The sequence below is a fragment of the Battus philenor genome, unplaced genomic scaffold (assembly GCF_028537555.1).
Source record: "Battus philenor isolate CCGP_79_NKW_IND1 unplaced genomic scaffold, ilBatPhil1.0.hap1 SCAF_8, whole genome shotgun sequence".
NCBI classification, from domain to species: domain Eukaryota; kingdom Metazoa; phylum Arthropoda; class Insecta; order Lepidoptera; family Papilionidae; genus Battus; species Battus philenor.
The window spans coordinates 4,333,814-4,357,077 of record NW_027181748.1 but is presented as its reverse complement, the minus strand read 5'-3'; the positions used below and the strand labels follow the sequence as shown (position 1 = coordinate 4,357,077).

Below are 23,264 nucleotides of genomic sequence, written 5' to 3'. Positions count from 1 at the left end.
ACTGCTTGTGTAAGATTATTGTTTTTTTTTTATAATAAGAATGGGCCTTTTTAAATGAGATGTAACTTTTTTACTTGAACATTCCATAGTTTATATGATGTGAACTTTTGATTAGACATGACCTATGGCTATTAAACATAATTGTAGTGGGCACATTCCTGCACAATAATGTATTCGATCCCTCAAACAATCTGACATATTAATAAATATATCTGTTATTGCGATTTCTGCTTATGTTACCCTCCATTATAGGTACAATTGTCTATTATAACAAAATAAAACATGTTTGAAAAATGTGATTTTTATGTTTGGTATAAACCTGAAAAGGCATTTTAATGATCTATTCTACAAGGTTTATATATAAAAATATGGCTTCTCTGAGGCATTTTTACTTAAAAAAGGAGTGTTGGCTTATTGTAAAAAATATTTTTAATTATGAAATTCCTGGAATGCCTTATACATGCCAATGTGAGTGAGACATAATTGCTGTGTTCAAAATTAGAAATTCTTTATTGCAAGTAGGTTCAGCCTGTAGGTACTGCAACAATATATATAATATAGATATGAATTTTTACTCTACCACCACATTCATAGGGCAGATATAAGCTAATTAGGAGCAATAGGAATCTCAACATTTGATTTTTGCCAAAATCAAATAATATTACATTAATTTTGATGACAAGATGTAATTATATTTGATAAGCATATGGAAAGTGAACCCATTGTCCCCAAGAGTCCTTGTCATTCAAATTTCGTCAAACACAGCCTTTTTAAAAAAAGACAGCCTGAAATGAATGAATAGCATTGTCCCCTGAATAAGTCATGTAAAAAACATTTTTTTCAAAATAGAATGTTAAACCAGCCAAATGTTAAATACACAGCTGTTTAAGTAGCAGCTTAAATATTTGCTTATTAAGATATATGTAAGTAATGTTAATTATCCTCTGGTTTTGTTAATGATTATTAAGGGTATGCCTAATAGAAATTATAGTTTGTTAATGTCTATTTATTTACTTATTCATCATTGTACATCAGCACATGAAGTACAAAGTATGGTCTTATAACAAGCAGTGATTTCTTCCAGATAAGCATTGTAAGGACTTGTTAAAAAGAAAGAATAGAAGATAGTAGATATCTTACTAATTTCTTGTTTTACAGAGTACTTATTACATGTACTTTGTATAAATTATTAATTATTATATTACATAAACTACACAGTTTAAATACAAACCATACAATTATTGAGTGATGTGCAGAAGTAAACTTCTTTACTTGTCATTGTAGTATACAATATGTTACAGTGACATGTAGTTGTTGTGATTTAATGAATAATATGTATGTTGACCAGCCAATAACAGTCCAGGTCTACATGTATTAATTATTAGGGGGATTGGAAAGTAAAGTCACTTTTTGTAATGTAAAGTTAAATTCACAATACTACATTTTTAACAAGTTTTTATTTCTTAATAACAATGTATTTACCTTCATTATAAACAACCATTTTCCATCTAGTATACAAATTTTCAATGCCGAAGTGGTAAAAATCAATCAGTTTTTCTGTAAAATATGTCAACAGACACAGCATTATTTTCCAATATCTCTAATATTTATCAAAGACATAAGTTTTCGGAAACTAAAATGGTAGTAAAAAGTGTATCCTTAAATCTTAAATAGCGGTAGCTATTTAAAGTTTAAAAGTGTGTTCTTTAAAATAATTAATATAATATATATAATTAATTTATTTGTGAATTATATATAATAATTAATTTATTTGTGAATTCATATTTTTTTGTTATTTTAATCAATAATAGTGATCACTCCTGTATCCCAAAAGAAGAATGCCTGAATATCTTTATTTGATAAAAATTAGTAACAAATGGGACTACCATTTCAAGACATCTCTAAACTTAAATAGAGGCATAAAGACTCCATCCAGTCCTAATCTAAAAACCTACAAAGAATTCATTCAAGTTCCAAGACAGCGTGACATCTTAAAGAATATACATAGACATCTTAATTAATATTTATACTATCATCTTGTTTAATGAGCTTCTATATAAACACAGGTAATTGTGGCAGTCTAAGCCCTGCAGAGGGCATGTGATGGCCGATAACCTGATTATGATGTTTGTACCTTTTGCTAGTTATAAGTTAATCACTTACAATGCTGAGTAATAGAAATTAGTATCTGTCTCATTGAGCACTCCTATAATTGCATCCTTCAACTTAAAATATTTAAATTATGGCTAAGAGGGTTGCAAATATGTCCTCAGTTTAGAAGTGCTTACATTGGACAGATTTTACTTTAACATATGTGCTTAATACTGTAGTTAGATCAAGTTCAAAGGCTGAACGATGACATATATTTAAAGCTATAGTAGGATTTTTTTACTGTTCTTGTTTGGTGAACTTCATATATTTATCTTTTGAAATTTCAAAGCAAAAACTTTTAAAATGACTCCATTTTGTAACTTTCTCATGGTTCCAATATTGTTCTTGTTTATGGCATGGCTTTTATATGCTAACTTAATAAATACCAACTTCTCACTCGTAGCTAACTTAGATCAGCTTGATTGGATTGACCTTCCTCAAGACATTAGGACCCTTTTATTATATTATGTTGTTAGTAATAATTTATACTTAAATAAATTATGTTCTAGAACACAACTTCTATAGAAGAATACATAATAGTACCTTATATGTTGTACTTGTAGGGTATTTTTTAATTATGTGTACTGTATGCTGTACATAAATAATCAAGTAAACACAAAAAGGTGTATCTAAGCAAAATCAGGACTTTTTTCTATATCATGTTATCATTTATGACAGTAAAAAGTTAGGTATAAATATAGTGAAACTATATTGTCTACGTTGAAATTCGCTCGTGCAACGTTTGTTAATTCGCCTCGCATTCCGTCGTACGATCTGGGCCATGACGGCGTGTCGAGGGTTCAAGTAAACACGAGCCGTTGATATCTGGGCCACTCCTCGACCCAGGTGAATGGACGTTGGCGAAAGTAAAAGTGGACGTCGACGGAAACGAGTAGCCAGTTCCCTGACGCTTCGCGACTTTTTGCTGAGCGTTTATCTGCGCGGTTTCTATAACTTTCATACTGCAGGTTGTAATTATGGCAAAAAATTCATTAATTTTCAAACGACTTCTGAGTTGCAAGTGGTTTTTGTTTGTATTTTATAATAGAAAGTAAGAAGACGCGCGGGGGGCATTGACCCTAAGTTACGGCTCACCCAAAACAGACGGATTCATTGTCATTGTTCGACACATCATCATTTTCCGCTAATCAGATCAACGTTATTATAGTGCCCCCAAATCGAAACAACATATTTCTTGGGGACTACTGTAAAAGACAAGGACAAAGACAACACAAAAAAAACAACAAAACAAAAAAAAAGACAAAGTACAAGGCTAAGAAAAAAAAGGAACATTATGCCATAAAGACCATTTGGACAGATTAGCCTTTGCTGTAAAATTGAGAAAGATTATATTACATTTATTTTAATAATTAACCACTATTTATCAAACAAAGACACCAATAAATTGCTTTTATATTACAAAAAAAGCAGTAATAAAGTGTTTCTCTTAAAAAAAAACTGAGATGAATCAAGAAGAATCTTACAACAAATTCGGGTTTTCACAATCATCTTATAAAGGTTTTTTTAATGTAAATTATAACAAAAAAATCTGTTAATTAAAAGAATTACGTTAATTTTAGCATCTCTCGAGGCGGAACTAATGACGCAGTTAAATTTTTTGATACTTTAAAAAACATGTATTTTGTGTTATATTTTTTTTTCTCGTTAAAATCCCTGCAATTACTATTCTGAAATATCATATTTTAATGTTGGCTTCGTACCATAAAGGTTCCTAAATAGCTTCTAATTATGTTATTAAATTCTAAATGTATTGTTTTTTGATTAAAAGAAAAGAAAAACAAAAGCTGTATTTATTACAGTCGCATCATAAAGACGTTAAATGGAGTGACAAAAAAAAAACAAAAATGGATATTTGCGGCCGTGAATTGTAAATTAACACTCGTCGTAACAATCTGGTGTGCTCCAAACTACAACGCTGATTATAGTGATCACCCGTTGATGACTATAAGGGCGTTGAAACTAGCTACCTAATAACAGTAATGTAATGAAAAGAATATGTGCAATGTGAATATGATGGTTGCTCATACGATCGGCATTTGAATATTTTCTTCCGACATAATCGTTTAATCAAGTTAGCGTTCATACACAGGAAGCTCTATTAAGCCAGCTGCGAATCGACAGTCCCTCCCTGTTGAGTCATTACAGTGAGCGGTCACTTCGTGATCAATATTTACTTGCTCACTCTTAGTTCAGAGCCGTCACACAGTTTGTACTTCGCTGTGTACCAATATGTTTCTTTTAGCACAATCTCAATGTGTTTGACAGCTTTTTTAGTTTCATAAAACTGTTGTTATATACCAAGCTAAACGATATTCCAAAAATATGTTATATAGAAATCTCGTTAATTTTAATAATCGCGAACAAAATTTTCATAGCAATGCAATCTCCAATTTCGTTGATAGGAAACCACAATACAACTACTTATTATTTATATACGGGATATTAATCTCCCATCAATAAGTTTTTTTTTAACTAGAAGGATTTTTATTTGTTTTTTATTTTCAATACAAAGTTAATGGAATCCTTTTTCTACTGCTCTTATTGCACGCGAAGTGCAATAAGAGCACTTAGTTTACAGTGGGCGTCTACGATTAAAGATGTTTTTAAATATTAGAACAAATTTAAACACGAGCAGTTTCTTGTGCAATCTTATATCTAAATTTATAACTCTATTAATAATGATATATAAATAAAAATGAACTTTTTTTAAAGAGATTGAAAATATAATTTTAATAGTAATTTTAATTATGTAATTCACTGTCGATACATGTCTGGATTGGATCTAAAGTTAATGATAAGATTTTTATTCATTTTCATGTGTACGGTATTTATTTTGTTAGATCTACAACCTCAATTTTTCATTCAGTATCAAAAACACCAATTCGTAGAGTAAACAGAAACAAGAGAATGCTTTGTACGGTGCAACGTACAAATCACATCCTTAGCTAGTTATTGTTAACCGTTATTGACTCTGTCAAGCAAATAAAGTATAGTAAAGTAAGGTCTGATTTTGTCCTCGTTATCATGCTGATATAACAATACATGTTTTTATTACATACAAATATATATTAATGTAAATGTTAGACAAATATTTAACTTAGTCGCGGTTGATTTTTACAGCTGTTAACAAGAGAATGTTGCAGAGAGAGCAAAGTAAATGCTTAGTGGCAATACAAAAACGTATGAATTTGTGAATTTATTCTGTACAACGACTGTAGGTGCTATCTTGTCTACAATTTTTCAAATGCCTGTCGTTTTTTTGTTTTAAAAAATGGATTGTATGACAGGCAATGCAGTGCCATTTAGACTTAAAAACATTTTATATTTTAAGGGTTTAAAAAATTCAAATAGATGAATATCGACACTACATTAGAGGTTAATTTGTGTTAAATTCGCTGTAAAGATAGAAATATATTACGTGCCTATTGAATACAAAACATGAGAAAAAATAATGTATTCGCTTTATCTTTAGGTTGTTTTTGTATCTACGAGGCAATTATGAGATGTGCGGTTTTTCCCATAATAGTGGTTGTATATAAACACTAATGTTTATAGCGAAGAAAATCTCTCGACTATGCAATTCTGTTGGTGAATGATTTGAAACTGTATAAAAAGTTGGCTCTTTATCTTTGTCTTAAAAGTTAAGCCACCATCGCTAATGGTGTCCTTGACGCGCGGTCTGCGGTCGTATTATTCATTTTAATTACTTGTCGACGAAACTCATTTAAAATCGCCTGTAACAAAAACAACCGGTTTTATGTGAGCGGCCATTGTTTTATAAGTTTTAGTTTCATGACCTTACAAGAGGATTTTTTTTTTCGCGAATAATTTAATGTTTAGAGTGATTAGAACGGTGGAGTTTACTTTTATTTCTTTTGTGATTGTCACTGTAGCTGTATTGGCATTTACAATAGGTTCGAGAAGGCAGATGGCGCGTAACATAAACTTGGTTTTTGTAGCAAGCTCATTTTATATGTATTATTTTATTTACTTGCCTATTTTTGCAATTTTATTTACATTTTTTAATTTTAGCCCAACTCTTGTTTCTTTCCCGTTCTGCACATTTTTAGGAACGTTGGTCTTGCTTCCATTTCTTTGATTATCGAGGCCATAGAGTCCTCGCTAAACTGCATAGCTAGAATTCGGAGTCGGCCCGGAGTCCTCCGAATGCGAAATAGCGAAGCGAAGTAAGAGGTTGTTGAATATAATTATGTAGAAATATAAAATGTTAGCAATACCTACTAGCTAGCAAAGAGTTTACAGTTCTTGAAATAAAAGCCTAACATTATCAGATTTTTCATTCGCTTTGTTTATAAAACAATAAATCGAATACGGCTTCCATTAGAGAGTTACTTGCAGACAAGAATTTACTATCGTGACCTTGCGTACATAATTAAATCTTTGCGGCTACTCTGTACAATACAGGTCGTGCCCCCGACTTTGTTTACCTTAAAATCTTGTAATGAAATCCAGATATAAAGATAAACTGATGTGGAATGTTATTTCCTAGTTTATAGTTTCTTTTCTGATCGACACTTGCTGAAGTTTATAACGGAAAAATTGGAATTCAAATAAAACTCAAAAATTCTTTAACCAACGTTCGATAGATTCCAGCGTCTAGTCTAGCGTTAGGGGACTGAGACTTGCTGAAGTTGTACGCGGGTTCGATTCCCGGGATACGTTCGTACACTTTAAACGTTGATTATATAAGATTTCCACTGCTCATAAGTAAATTTCCAGAGGATGGGCAGCAGTATCCTCTACATACTATATTACCACACTACGATCACCAACCCGCCTGCTAAGTGTGGCGATTGTGGTGTATCCTCCATAGATATCCTTTTGCGAGGCCTGTGCCTTGCAGTGGGGGCGTCTGTAGGTTTAAACGAGAATGAATTTCATCTCTTATTAAGTGAACTTGAGTTTACAACCTGTTCTAATAATAAATGCCTCAGTTTCTAGTAGTACAAGATAAATAAACTCATTATTTTTATAAGAATACGCATTTAAATAACATTTCTTTATAACAGTATGTTATAATGAATCGGTTACCAGTAACATTTTAATTGATTTATGTAGAAGAGTAAAAGCTATAAGAAATCATGTCAGTATTGTAGTTAAACTATGAACCAATTACTAAATAAGTTATTCATTAAATACACTGCAAGACTACACATTTTTGTCTGGGAACAGGCATTTTGATGAGACGCGGCGTAAGGGTTGCTCTCCCACCAGCTGGATCGATGACATAATCATAATTGTGGGATGTTGGTGATGTCGTGATGCGGGTAATGCAAGATCGTGCGTTGTGGCTATCTTGGTCGTCATCGACTATTTTCTTTGCTTTTACTTTTTCCTTAAAAAACTTCCTCGTAACAAAATTATATTTAAAAAATAGCGTAATTGCTCCTCGAGCCTTTCTTGAATTTTTCATTTAGAAACACATTTAGCAATTCAATTGCACAAATATGAATAACAAACTCGCTTACGAAATGTTGCCAAACGATATTTTTTTTAATATTCGTAGTTATAACATTGCGGAGGTTACACTTGTCGTTAAAAACTGACGTAACGTGAACGCACAATAATTCGGGGGGCGGTGATTTGCAATCGATCAATAGAAGACAATTGGTTTTTAAAATAGATTGTGAACGGCCTTCTAATACTCCGGTGCGCAGTGGACCGGCCAAGGCGACTGATCTTCTGTTTGTTTACCTTGTTATATATTATTATCGTCGTTTGATGATTGACTGGGAAGTGAAATCTCTAGTTGCGCGCATCCAGTGAATTTATCTCCATTTACAGTAATTCAATACGCCTTTTTTGCAACACTAATTAGATTATAATTGTTAGATACAATTGCCATTCGCGTATAATCAATTGCTTAGTTTTTTTTTTAGGTTCCCCATTATCGTTTGCCCTAACATTAAAATTACAAAATTGGTTATAGATATTAAAGCTTAATGTATCGAACACCATATCCAAAAATTTATGGTTTCAAATATTATACATAATGTAATGATAAAATATCAAGAAAAAGTACTACATAATACAATTAATTATTGTTTTCTATCTTTCAATGCAGAATTTGTACGGTCAGAAGTTATTGGCCTGTCGATCCAAAAGAAAACAATAAGGTAATTTAATTCAAAATGATGACTAAACAAATCGAGTGGGAATAAATGTTTAAACCTTTTTGCTGACATAACTTTTGCAGTTCTATGTGGCTTTTACATCTGTAACCAATCACTCTATATAAAATGTGTATTTGCGGTCTACCAGCCAGAGCTTTTTAATTTAAGAGCAGAAGAAAATAAAAAGAGCCTAGTTAGATGTATATCACTTGATAATACACGTTTATTAATTGTGCCCTTGTAACGTTTGTCTACATTATTCTTTTATGTGCGTAACAGTTTCCGAGTAAAAAAAGTTTTACATCTGCTATTATATTGGTCACTGTCATTTATATTAGTCCAGTGTATTTTTATCGGCGACGTTAACGCTTCCGTCTTTTCTAAGATCTTTATTATGTTTGTTAGTAATTTTGATGAATAATTCGTTAGGCATGGTTGGACTCAGACAAGGTTGTTTAAAAAATTAAATAAAGGTAAAGCATTACGTGTGTTCGCAATCATTAAAATTACTTTGTTAAGCGAGGGTACTCTTGTAAGTGGTTGTTTGAAATGTAGGGTAATCTTAGAAAAAGTGGCAGCGGGGATATCGATTGTAAAATCGTGCGTAGTTATTGTGTTAAGAAAACTCTATGTTGAGTTTATTCGTAATGACTTTACAGATGTACAATGCTTTGCTTTACAGGTTTAATGAAGTTTTGATGTTTAAAATAATTTTAAACCAAACACGATATGAGACGGAGGAGATGGGTCCTTGGTGCATATTTAACAGTGGCATTCCTATATAATTAATGCACAAAGTGTGAGTTATATAAGATTGTACCTCGGGAAACGAACTCGGACCTGCGATCAAAAGTCTGAGCCTTCTACCACGGGGCTACCACTGCTTATATTAATTCTAACATCAATATATTTTGTAGTTATCAGGTATAGAACGTATGAAAATATCGATTCAAGAAAACAAAGCCAATTTGGCTAAAGATGTGACCTTTAGCCAAATTGAAATTTGCATATTAATATTTATGGCTACAAAAGGCTGTAACTATCAAATAATCTCAGTTCGCCGAACAACAGTCACCTTCAGGCTCTATAACAGTGTCCTTCGTGCGGTGGTAGCAATATCACGTCACACATACTCGTGCGTGTATCACACTGACGAGACTCAAGATGCGAACGCAAGAGTTCTCGATGTGGCGAATACGGCAACCGCCGCACAGATACGGGCGTAAAACCTGAGGTTGGCAATATGAAGTAGGGATGAGAAAGCGGACATTGTTAGGGTTTCGTTAAAAACGAATAAGACACCTATGAGTTAAAAAAAAATCATAATAATTAATTGACTTCAACTTTGTTTTAAATCATTTACAATTTAAGTTAGAAAAATAGTTTTAGAGACTGAAACGCTGTAAAATGCAAAAAAAAACGCAAATAATTATATGGGGATAACATCGATTATATAAAGCATTGTTTTAATAGATAACAACAAATTGTTTTAATAGATAATGTTGCATACGACGTTATTACATCGTGTGAAATTAGAAAAGTTTTTTGGTGAAGTATTACATCTTTGTCGGTTACTACGTTTTAATTTTTTGCATCGATATATATGTAAGTAGTACAGCGCTGTTTCTGCTACGTGTGATAAGTGAAAGAGTTCGTCGGCCCGGTTTCTGGTGTTGAAGTATTGTATAGGTATCGACGACTGAATTGTAACTTTCTTTATAGTCGTAGTCGAAAACTTTAAGTACTTTAACTTGATATGGTTACATCGAACTTCAGTACGATACATATACAGACATTGAACGTAAGTATCGAGAACTTTTTAATGAATTTCGGTAAATAACACGCGATGTGTAATTGTCACTTTTTATATAGTTTATTCAATCATTTTACTAGTGTCAGACTAATTATACGAAATAGTCATAAGAGTAGCCTAAAACATTCGGCATCTTGTGGAGCTCAAATGCCTTTGTAGCGCTTTTAAAATGTTTGTGGATGTTGTACTCCATACTTTTACGCCATTCACAAAAATTGGGACCGGAAAATAATGTCGCTTTCTTAAGTTAAATTCACACGACTACATTTTTAACAAGTATTTATTTCTAATCAACAATAAATTTACCTTCATTATCAACAACCTTTTGCTATCTAGTATACAAATTTTCAATGCCGGTGCGGTAAAAATCAATCGATTTTTCTGCAAAATATGTCGACAGAAACGACATTACTTTCCGGTCCCCATAATATATTGCTCTTTTAATGTCAATAGTTTTCACGTGTGAGAACTCCATTGTTATGATTCTGGCTGACAGGCTGGTGATGACAACAGCGTATTAATGATGAATAGAGACTACCGTAGACGCCTGACTGTCATAGATTATTTTTAAAGCGATGTATTCTATAATATGGAGGACAGATTCGAAATAAAGCATGATTATTATAAACTATAGGAAAATAAGTCGCAGATGACAGCTTTGTGACATGTTTTTAACTTCCTTATTGATTATTGTTGAATTACTTTATATTGGGCGTGGGAAGAACGTAATCATTCAATGTTTGTAACTAATTGTCATTTCGTACAAGGTCGAATAGTTGTAAGCGTTCATAATTGTGACGTGAATAGGAAATATAAATTATGAATGCAAAACACAGAGTGGGTGTATTAAAAAGATAAAGTATAGCTTTAGCTAACGATATCAAAGTTGGTCAATAGTTAAGGTATTGCGATCCATCTAAAAAAAAAACTCAAGAATGTCAATAAGTCTGTCTGATAATACGCTAAAGGCCCAGAGGTTTTAAAGAGAAGGTCATATTACACTCTTTGTGAAGTGATAATAGCCTTTTTGAAGTATTTGATAGGTTTACCGATAGTAAAAACAGCGCACAAGAGCGACATTTGAATTTTTTGGCCAAGCTTTTTAAAGTTCACGGACCCTTTCGTTTCGTGAACTTATTACCGACGAAGTTGTTAAAAACCCCCATGGCTAACAGCACTAATATCTTCTGAGACAATAGATAGAGCTTTTAAATAAATAAGGACAAACACTTCCGAAATAGACAGATAAATAAAATAAAAAAAATAAAGTAAAAATGGTAAGCGATGACGAGTACATGGTTATCTTGAAGGCACCTATTCACTTTTGACTTTAAGACTCCCAAGTTACTATATTTTACTTTAACAGCTGTATCGGTTATTATATATCAATGAAAAAACTAAATTATCGTATCGTCTCATTCAATCAATAATTAAAGTAATAATTCTGAGATATGTTACATATTTTCTACTGAAATACGGCAATCTAATAATTTCTAGCGGTACAAAGTATGTTGAGATAGCTTGCATAATGTAAATTAGAAAATTCTTTGTTATTTTCCTACAAGAAAATAATATTAATTCACGTTACGTCATTTATAAATGCTCGTTAAAAATGTATTAATTAAGATGAGAATTTTTTATAATTAACCTATGAACAATTGGACGGCTAATTCTGTTGAATTGTTGACTGCCAATCAACAGCGGTATGCGAGGCACGCGGCTCGCGGCCGGCAATTGGTTAAAGCTCGTCACTCAATTAACACGTTGAACGCCGTGTGAAGAATCGAGTATTCCCATTGGAGCAGAGTTCCCCAAACTTTTTTGTGTCGTAGACCCCTTGCAATGTTTTTCCGTGTTGGGTAGACCCCCTACTTACCTGATATTGATTTCCTGTAAATTTCTAACTGTAATGAAGTTGAGTGTTAAAAACTTAAAGTAAAAACACATGTTAATTTATAAATTTATTAATTGAATTTAAATTAAAACTACTCAAAATAAAAATTTGTATCTGTTATGTAAAATATACGTAACATTAAATAAACATAAAATAAACTATAAATAAAATAACATAAGCAATAAGTCAATATTTTTAGAGAGATAGATGAACCTGATGCTTTAATAATAAATAACTCTGTATAAATGAGACTGCGGCTCGCAGGTTTTTACAAGTTCAAAATGTATTGCGACCACAAAGCGAATACCAACATCCTACAACTAACACAATTTTATAAAAATATATAATAATTTTTTTTCTTCATAGGTACTTTTATAAATAATGTAAATGTTTTGATATTATAAGATAGTATGATGTAAGTAAATAGGTACTTGTATGTGTTGAGATCCACTATCACGGACCCCCAAATTTTTTTTCGCTGACGTAGACCCCTTGTAGGTTGTCATAGACCCCTAGGGGTCGATATAGACCACTTTGGGAATCACTGCATTGGAGGCTCGCCGGTGAGCCGTCTCTCACTGAACCGTTTAAGCAAAGGGCTACCAAACCCGTGAGTCGCGTATAAGGTTCATCGGAAACGTTTCACACAAGTCACAAATTCCACCTATCGAACCAAATACAAGAAGTGATCATCTTGGCCCTGTTTTAAATAAAAACTTTTTGTTTTTTTTTTCTTAGGCTGTAACCACTAAAACTAAACGGTAAAAGTCACCAATTTTGATTACATATACAAACAACCGCATTTATATACATTAGAATGTAAATTATAATAAAAATAAACGATTTCGAAAGAGTGCGCAGGCTCACCGGTAGGTCTTGAAGCATGCAACGTGTTAACTTCTAAAACTCGAGTAATACATTCTTCTCGTACGCGTCAGAGTTTTATTCAAAAACAGTTTCTACTGCATTAAAATAAAGTCGATATTACATATTTATTCTTTTATCTACATTCGTGATTAATTATCAAACGTTTTATTTTATCTGTATCCTTGAGATTACGTTCACGTCGCACAGCTTACAGCTTAATTAGGTCCGTATAAATAATATTTTTCGATATGTGGAAGTATTTAAATTGTGAAAGGTACATTCATTGTCGACTTGTCAAGGTTAAAATAGTCTTTAGCTCTGTAAGAACTATATAATGTTAAAAAAATTTCTACGCTCGAAAATAATTTTCGTATGCTCTTTTAAAAGTTCTTTAGTTCTAAACGTTACCATCGAGGTTTGGACCACGGCTTCAACGAATCGGAATACTAAATGCGATTTAAGTTTCAATCTAAAGTCCCTTACAGGGATAACTTGTTTATGTCATGCGAAGAATTCCAAACAAGGCTTAGATTAATCTTTTCTTTTTTTATCTGAGGATAGCCCATAATATAGTCAGACTTTTTTGTAGTCATTTTACCAAGATTCTTAAAACAATAGGTAGCGTAATTCATATCCAAGTTATATCGTTCTTAAAAAGTTCTTCACAGTGCAAATAGTATTAGTTAAAGAGTTGTTTAATAAAGTTTTTAAATTATATATATGACATTGTCACCGCGTTACTATGTTTTCTTTACGTGCAATACTTTGTACTAAAGCACAACATGATACAAAAACACAGGTTGATCATACTGTTATATAATCCATGTCACGTACCGAGACCATTAATATTAACTAGACTCATCGCCGTACACGTGATTGAACAAAATTGTTTACATCTCAATGTATTGTTGAGAAACTAAAGAAATATTTTATTGTTTTACTAAATGTGCCGATGACTTAATTAACGTCCGTGACACAAATTTTAACATTTTTAGTTTTTAATTATGTATCTGTGAATAATCTTGCTGCGTGGTATAGTATGGAATTCAGTTAATACTATATTTTTTATGTATATTTCTTCCTTTATATTTATACTCGCAATATTTTTAATTAATAATTTTATATATTTCGTAATTGGCATAATTCATCCATCCTATCCTATTTTGTTATGTACGAACTTGTCAAGTGTGAAGGATCTTGGAATAAATAATTTAATAAATGATTAATTAAAAAGTCTTTTTATTATTCAAACAAGGTATTCCTAAAATATTTCGAGATAAGAGGCGACAGGCAGACCCTTTTTATACAATACAGTTACAATCGTCTAAAAGTTTTTTTCCCTTTTGATGTAAAATATTAACGATTTGAAAATCTTTGCGGTTGTTTAAGAGAGTAAATTTGACATAATACTGTTATGAACTTTACAATGTAGACATAAAATTAAGTAGTTTTTTTTTAAAGTAAACTATTATTATCCACATTAAATCATTAAAAGTAATCACTTGTCATGAGACGAATGCCAGAAGAAGGTAACTTGATATAAACTAGAATTTATCAACTTAAAGCAAGGAGGATTCAACGTGCTCTGACCTGAACAGATCTCGAAAAGAAATACATACAAAGATTCTAATAGGAACTTGTGTTCATCAATAGGGGTTGAACTTCATATCTGTCGGCCTATATAAATTAATTAGATCCCTCGGATCCACATTGTCCTGAACTACACTTGTCTATGCTTGGCGTGATATAAGGTTAATAGAACAGGACGTTACCGTCTGAATAAAATGTCAATCGATTGCTAGTTTACTATCGAATATCTCATAAATCCAAATGACTATGTGAAAAATATCTACTACGCAGAAAGATAAATTATATTGTTTTAACAAAGCGTCGATGTCATACAAAAACGTTTATTGGTTATTATTGGATTTTATATAGCGCGTGCCACAAGCGCATCAAACACTCCGATACAACCGACTAATAATAATACGTTAATAACATATGAAATACGTAAATCCAAAACACAAACTATTTCAATATACCGCTTTTTATAAGTTCGGTTGCCACAACAAGAGTATTTGCCGTTTTGGCGCGTCATTCGATAAATCGGTCGGGTTCATAAACTCGGTACGCGTGTACCGAATCCGTCACGTGGCAGCGCGATGCCTCTGTCGTGCTCAGTCTGTGTTTATTTATATATATGCGTACTAGCTGTCCCGACAGACTTCGATCTGTCGCGGTCCAATCCGAAACGTAAATAAATAAAATGCTTTTCAGGGTGATCGCTTTATTTATTCATTCAAGGTCTTAAAAATTACTCTCAAAAATATATTTATTATTTCAAAGCACGTTTTATTGTTCTTATGCTAAGTTAGTAATAATTTTAAATATTTTTATTCATCGACAAAAGTTTTAATCAACCATGTAGTTTTATGTGACAAGAAAGTATTGTTTTTACAATATTCCTCGGATTGTTATTACTATTATAACTTTCCTTGTGCCTTAATGTAAAACTAAAAAAAAGTAGCCATTAAGTAGACAAGTCGTGGTCGAGATTTGCTTTTAGCAACTAATGTACTTTTATTTATAAAGATATAACTTGAGACTTTGCTCCTACGGATAAAAGATAAAATGTGATTATTTAGAATCAACTTTTAATGTACAAGTTTAAACTTAAGCCCTTGTAAACACACGAAGCAGTAGGCTGGCCTTAATTTAACGGCTGTTCCTCTTTTGCTGCATGCTAAAATTCTGTTTCGTTTAGGATTTTTAATCTTTTAGTTAGTCTTGATTAATTTTACCAAATGTGTGAAAAAGAAAGAGAAGGCGTATAGGTGTGGCTCAAAACGCAAAGTATCTGCGCAAAATATAGAAAGACCACAACGTCACGCGAAATAGTAAAATAAGATTGGTCAGTTCCGAGGTCGTTTCTATATTCAACTTTAGGTCAGAAACTTAGACCTTGAGGAAGGTCTATCAAAATTGTGTAGATTTGGAGGTAGGGGGATGCTGTAAATTCCGTAAACTACATTTCGCACCAACGTGTACATTTTGCGCGATCTTAACTTCTACCTGCTACGTGTATTAGAGTTTTAGAACATGGGCAAGGACATCAAAAACGTCGAACTATGGTACTGTCCTTTTAGTTCATCAGACCAAATCCACTCGACAAGTGACACCAATCTTCTTCCCATGATGTTAAAAATACGAATAGGCGTTGTAGCATAGTAAAGATAAAGATAATTCCATGTCCAGGTGGTCACGACCCTAAATAAGGCCAACTATGTAAGAAGAAAGAATATAAGCTAAGGATATTTGTATAAGATTTATTAATTTATATATTATTATCCGCATATGATCATTTAAAGTGACCACTTATGTACGTTATGAGAAGAATTTCAGAACAATCTATAAAATCCTTCAACTTAAAGGCAGATGTAAATATAAACTAAAAAGCGGTAACTATTAACAAAGATTTATTTAATTATATTGATTTTCAATATTAGGTTCGAACCTTTATATGAGTGACGAAAGAAGTTTAAAATTACAGTAGACGGAGAATGTCTCTTGAGACGAACTACCCTTCGCCGCTGCGCGTTCGGATAACGATCCGGATATCGGATATCGTGGGTTTGTTGCACTGTAATGTAATTTCCGTCCTTACGATCATACATTGAAATTACAATGGTGGAGGTAGATTGAATACGTTCATTATTCTTTTATAGAGCGTGAGATCTGGTAGAACGCTTCGAATGTGATGTAAATAATCCTATATTATTGTAAATCACTGTAAAAACTTTGCCGTCAATAAATATATATCAATCCAAGAATCAATCCTTTCAGAAATTATAAAAAACATAATGAAAACATATTAAGAAAAAGTATATTCAAAATTAGATTTGTACAAAATAAACCAAATTAATATTTATTAACTGTCGTTGTAGACGTTGTATTTCCATCAAGATGATGATGATGATTTAAAACGTAGATGGTTAGAACCCAAACGTAGTTTGGCGGAACTTTTGACGCATCTAACTAATCTGTATTCCAAAATTATATATTATATATTACTTAACTTATCAAGTAGCCCTTTACGAAAAGGTAGCCTGATATTGAAAATAAACTACTGTCATAAGCAAGTGCTATTTAGACTCGCTCAAAGTTCGATAATATACCCCGTACCAGTTGTTTTGAGTTTACAAGAAAATTGATTCATTGTCGGGCGATACTATTTTCGTTGTGCGCGTATCGTATTATTCGAATGACACAAAAACGTCTTCAAATGACGCATCCGTTGATATAACAGTATGATTCATCGCTTACGCTATTTCTGCTTTAAAATGATAATTCCGATGTGGTCTGCGGTAAATATAACATTTCCGTGAATTAAAATCCAACTTCTGGCGTACTTTATCCCGTTCTCAAAACTTGAAAGACATTTCCTATCAGGTTTTAATTATATAGTAATTTTATCCATAAAAATGACTGTCAGTTAGCACTTGTCTGCGAAGAAAAGACTCAAAACTTGTTAAAGGCGCTGACTACGGATCTAACCCAATTCGAAGGCCTGATGTATTCTTAGTCGTATATAATTTATTTTTAATTATCAACGTCTGTTAATACTGGACAGTATAAGCTTGTTAACATGGTTCAAATCCAGAGAACTTACAAATAATAGTAACGACCTTTGCCCGCCAGTATTAAGATGGATGCCCCAAACATTAAGCTGATTTAAATTCACTTATACTTCGGACGTTGAGGCCGAAAGACGAAAAGGTAGACCCGGCGAGGATAACCCACTAGGGGTAACGATTACGTAGTTAAAGTCGGGAAAAATCGTTGTTACAACGTTGTTATTTGTACCCGCTACCAAGACTTTAAAATTTCTTTTATCTAGACTCAATAATAATTTTATAATGACACACATTTTTAAGCCGCGAAAGTCACTGGACTGGCAGAACAAGACCGATCATCGTGGCGATCTTTGTAGACGGCCTAAGCATTGCAGTGGGCGTATATCGGCTGAAAAGAAGAAATCGTTTTTGATAAATATTGACGTATTTTGAGCAATCATCAAACGGTAATTGTAGAATTTAGATTTTTAGAGAAATTATTATGTGGGTAGTCTCATGATAACTATGAATCTTAAGCTACAAGTATTTCAAAGTAATGATCTCATGGGATAGAGCGTCCCCATTATACACTAAATGAGACATCGTGTGACACGGAAACGTTCGCAGACTTCCCACGGATTACATCTGGGTCGTTCGCGCCCACAAGGCATTATAGCGAGCTCTTTTGTTTTTCTTTTTATCGTAGCGTCTTCTAGTGTAGTCTCGCATTTTTCATGCAGCCGTATAAGTGAAGTGGCAAAAGAAATGAGAATTCATCTTAGCTTTTGTCGTGTTTAGATAATATTAATTGCAGGCGCTTTAAATGTTGAAACAGTAGAAACATTATTTACTTAGGCTCCATGTTTATAAAAACTACTTAATGAGCCTGGAAATTTGTAGACGCATCGCGAGGGCTAAAAATGCCTATGTTTCGGTTGCACCGAATATGGAGCGATAAAAATATCTCCACTGAGACTACGAAAAAGTTTATCATCTCGCTTCTCTTCTTCATGTTCTTATATGGGACTGAATCTAACCTTAAGTAAAGCAGACCGATTGCGCGTCAACGTTTTTGAGTTCTGGTCATCATCATCATCAACAACGCATAGGCCTCGCCCAAATATCGCCTCGATGACCGGTCTTGCGCTGCTCGCACCCAGCGACATCCCACAACCTTAACCATGTCGTCGGTCCACCCAGTGGGAGGCCGACCCAAACTGCGTCTACGGGCTTGTGGTTGCACGAGTGATATGGCGGACCCACTGTCACTACACACGGGAAATTTTTAAGCTAATTAGACCCCGCAGCGTAACTTCGAAATATGGTGCTGGAGACGAATGTTGGGACTGTTCATATAACTTACGCATCAATATTGAAGGAACTAGGAGTATCAACTTTCCTTTCCATTATATGTACTTAGCGGATTTTTGGATTTTTTTGTGATATTGCCAGGAAAAGCAGGGATAAGTTGGAAAACTTTTGACGATCGGAAAAGTGGACAGACGGCGAACACAGGGTCGCAGGCTCATGCGCTGGTCATACCTCAGTAGCCAAAGGAATACACATCGCGGACGATCGTCAAAAAGATCTAACATTGTACGCGATAAACTTCGCAAAAAAGACCACGACCAACCAGTAGTGAGGGATACGACACAAGGAGGATACATACTGATACAGCAAAATAATTTATATATAATTTCGTAATTCATATTCGTTATTAAAATTTATATTAATTTTGTAATCGAAAATGTTATTATGACCTGAGTATGAGTTTTAACAGAATTAGTAATAAAATTAGTTATAAATCTGACGTAGTTAAAAGATTTGGAGAAACGATAATTTTAAAAACAAATGTCTGATTCACTGAGTACGAAGTCGTCGCGGTTATTCAAAAACGTTTTATTCGTTCTCCAAAGATATTACGTTCCTCTTTCAAAATAAATATTTAAATGCATTCTAGTGTCATCAATTAGAGATATTAATGCGGTGGTTATTTGACTTCACAAATGTCTATGCACGTGCATCCGTCATTAAATATATATTTCTTTTTTGTTGACAATCGGTGTTTTCACAACAACACACATGCAAGTTGAAAAGCGATGAAACATCTAAGCCTTTACGTCTTTTCACCAATTAAACTCACTGGTGTCATTAGGAGCTTGTTTGCATTACTTTATACTATTTATTTGATCTGACTGAACAATTGCTAGTCACCACTAGAGATATGTGAGCGGCACGCCGAGTTAGGTTGAAAAACGTCAAGCCATCTGTTCTTAAATATCTCGTGTGAGTCTTGTCAATTGAGCGCTCTCTCCACTCACCGCTCATATATCTTAGGCGGTGGCTTGCACTTCTGCGCACATTATAGGGCTGACAGATCTTTATTATTATTTTATCATTGAGGCCCCTAACAGATGTGGACTTTGTACTGCCGAAAGTTTTTGACTTATCGTGGTATATTAAATTTAAACATAATAAATGATAAACGACGTTCACTTACGAAAGTAAAATTTCTACGCTTTAGTAATATATATAATTTGAATAAAATAATAATTCATTGCTAACGATAATGCTTAAAGGTACACTATTTTATTTGTTTAATTGGATGCACCTTACGTTTTATTTGTCGCAAAATGTTTGGCGCTTAGTAACAGATGTTTCAATTCTTTCTATGGTTCATATGAATGAAATTGTGTTGATTTTACTATTCGTTGCTATTCTGTACGACAATTCAAAACAAATTATTAGCAGATTTAGCGGAGAAGATATTTGTTTTGCGATAAGCGACCATATTTGACGATTCAGTTTTATTTATGTAGATATGTTATAGGTTCATTAAGACAGAAGTATTATATCATAGAATCATAAACCTTACCCAGAGTTTAGAAACTTCTGGATCCTATTATTTGATGATATATGATATCATTTGCGTTAGTCACCTTGAGATGTAAAAGTACAACTTGTCGATCAACATTTTACAAGCAACGGTGCCATTCAATAATGAACAGTAATGCCATATGCACGTACTGGTCGGCGGTTAAAAAGAGCGCTTGAAAAGTACTAACCTAGAATACTAGTCCAACCTATTGTCGATAGAAATAGAGTTTCTTATAGTTAATGTACATGAAGTGAACGTACTTTAAATAACTTTGTAGCTAGGGTATTTTATTAAATGAAATATCAAAATATCTTTATCCAACGCGTGTTTAATGAACTTTCAAATCGGCGATTATTTTAACACACTTTTTTACTCGGAATGCTGATCAGCTAAGAATACTCAGTCAGAAACTCAACAGTTGCTTTTCTTAAATGAAATTTAACAACGTCTGTCATACAGGTAATAACTTATGGATCCGAGACGTGGTCGCTTACGGTCGGTCTTATATCGAGGCACAAGGTCTTTCAAAGAGCAATGAGGAGAGTTATGATCGTGGTTTCGCTGCGAGATCTAATCAGAAATTATGAAATTTATAGAAGGTAGCTCGGAGATTTGCACGTCTGAAGTGGCAGTTGGTAAGCCACGTCACTCGTGCAACCAATGGACGTTGGGGTCAAAATGTTCTAGAGTAGTGACCCCACGTGTAGGAAGACGCGGCGTGGGTAGGCTTCACACGCGGTAGACCGATGACATGGGGTCGCGGAAACTCGCTGGAGGCGAACAGCGCAAGACTGGTAATCGAGGCGATCTTTTGGTGAAGCCTGTCTTACAGTGAGCGTCTATAGGTTAAAAAGAAGAAGAACAACAATGGCTAACGTGTGAATTATAATATCAAACATGTAAATTAATCAACAATCCAAGTTCCATACATTGCAATCAAGTAATAAGTAATAATATACTTTTAATTCTAGATTTAACTAGATAAGGAAGGTCTAAGATCATGTGGAACTTTATTTGCAAACACACAGATCAATTAAAAACGCATTTTTTTGATTGATCAGAATTTATTTCTTTTATAAATGAAAATAATTAACTTTACATTTTATCATTCCTTTAAAGCACTAATCTATCAATCATCATCGTATAATTACATATTGTTAAAAATGTTCTCTACACATTTGCTCGGTTTGACTCTTATCATATAATTTTTTATTTTTTTTTTAAATAAAACTATTTAAAAAAAAAACTTCATGTGCTGAAATGAATGATGAAAAATTTAGTCTGGAGTCGACAAAATATCCTACGAACTATAATTATAGTACTTTCACTTTATGTCCCCCAAATCTGGATCGCTCTTTATATAGTATCAGGCGTGAAGTGTACTTATGTTTATTACTTAATGTTTTAGCAAACTAATTACTATATACCTGGGGTAAGCAATGGCGCTTTTAACATATTTAAGCGGCTTGCCAAGAATTTCGAAAATTTTATTAATTTTATCGAACTTTCCGAACAATATATATATTTTTTAATTTATTATAATAAAATGGTAGTATATACTAAATCAAAACAATTTTTTTTGACGAGTTACTCTCATTGCGACTTCTTCAAATATGCATTCATTTTTGTGTTGAATATGTAAAATAAAACTTAGCCTTAATTTTTAATTTCTCATTTTTTTATTCTAATGTATATACTAAATTTAGTTTTCTAATTTATTAATAAGTGTTACTTTGTGCGGCCCGCCAAACAAATTCAAATTTTATATTAAACCGTTATGTAAAAAGGTTGCTCACCACTGCTATACACTAATATTTAGTTGCAAGTACATGATAAGCAAATGCTTTAACTAAAGTGATAAGTTGGACGTATGGGCGAAAGTTATTAACACATAGCTGCGAGAGAGTTAAGCGTTCTCTTGTTATTTTGAATTTTTGTTCTTGTAATGGATATAATTTATATAATAGTTAGGTGTCAAACGTGCTATTACAAAAACGTTTAAAAGTTATTTATTAAACACTCACTCGACACACACTCAATATACATACTACGTACACACTTTCACATTACTCTATCATTTGTTTGGTTTTTGTTTGTTTACTATCGTAATTCAATTCGCATTAATATTAATGTACACGTCTTAATCGCCAACTGAAACCTCTTCCACCTAATGGCCAGCTTTTTATATTGGGTTAATATTTTTATCAGATTTTGTTTTATTTACATACTAAAAAGTAAAAAATTAATGCCGAGTTTTAATTTCATATGTTATCGGCCTTTGAATTTCAACCTTTATTTAGAATTTTTATATTAATATTTTCCTTATCCTATATTATGTTTACATTTTAATTTTAATTGTTTCACTTTATTGGCAAATTGTGTCATGTATAAACTGTCAGCCGTAAAGGACAACAGAATAAATATAAACAATATTCGGTCGAGGTCAACTGACCGAGCAGGATTTCGGCCCCGCTAGCTAAACGCGTCTTCAGTGATAGCTCAAGCTAAGATTCCCTCTTGGGGCCTTTGCCTCTCACCGTGGAAAACCCATCAAAGCGACCTAAAAGCTTGGCGGAAGGCTGTCAAGCTTTTCATCGTTCATCATTTCAGCCAAAGAACAACCTCTGCTCGACATAAACCTCACCTTTGGATTTTCGATATGACCGGTTAGAAGTGGCCTGCTTCCAGCGCTTTCCTAAAAACTTATGACAAGTAAAATAAATATTTTAACGAACAGAACTAACCTCAACGGGTGGCATTGTCAACGCGTTGAATTTTACTCCCCCTATCTTCATACCTCCCTCGTCTCACCGCGCGCATACCTAAGGCGCAGTACAGCGGTTTTGTTAGCACTTTAGTTACTGCAAAGAAGTCTAGGTTCAACACCGAGCGT

General features: G+C 33.1%; 1 protein-coding gene across 2 annotated transcripts in view; it reads left to right on the top strand.

Moving 5' to 3' along the window:
- The window catches only part of fwd (phosphatidylinositol 4-kinase beta fwd), an 88,988-nt gene that overhangs the window by 976 nt on the left and 64,748 nt on the right, over positions 1–23,264 (top strand). The gene's annotated exons all lie outside the window — the stretch shown is intronic.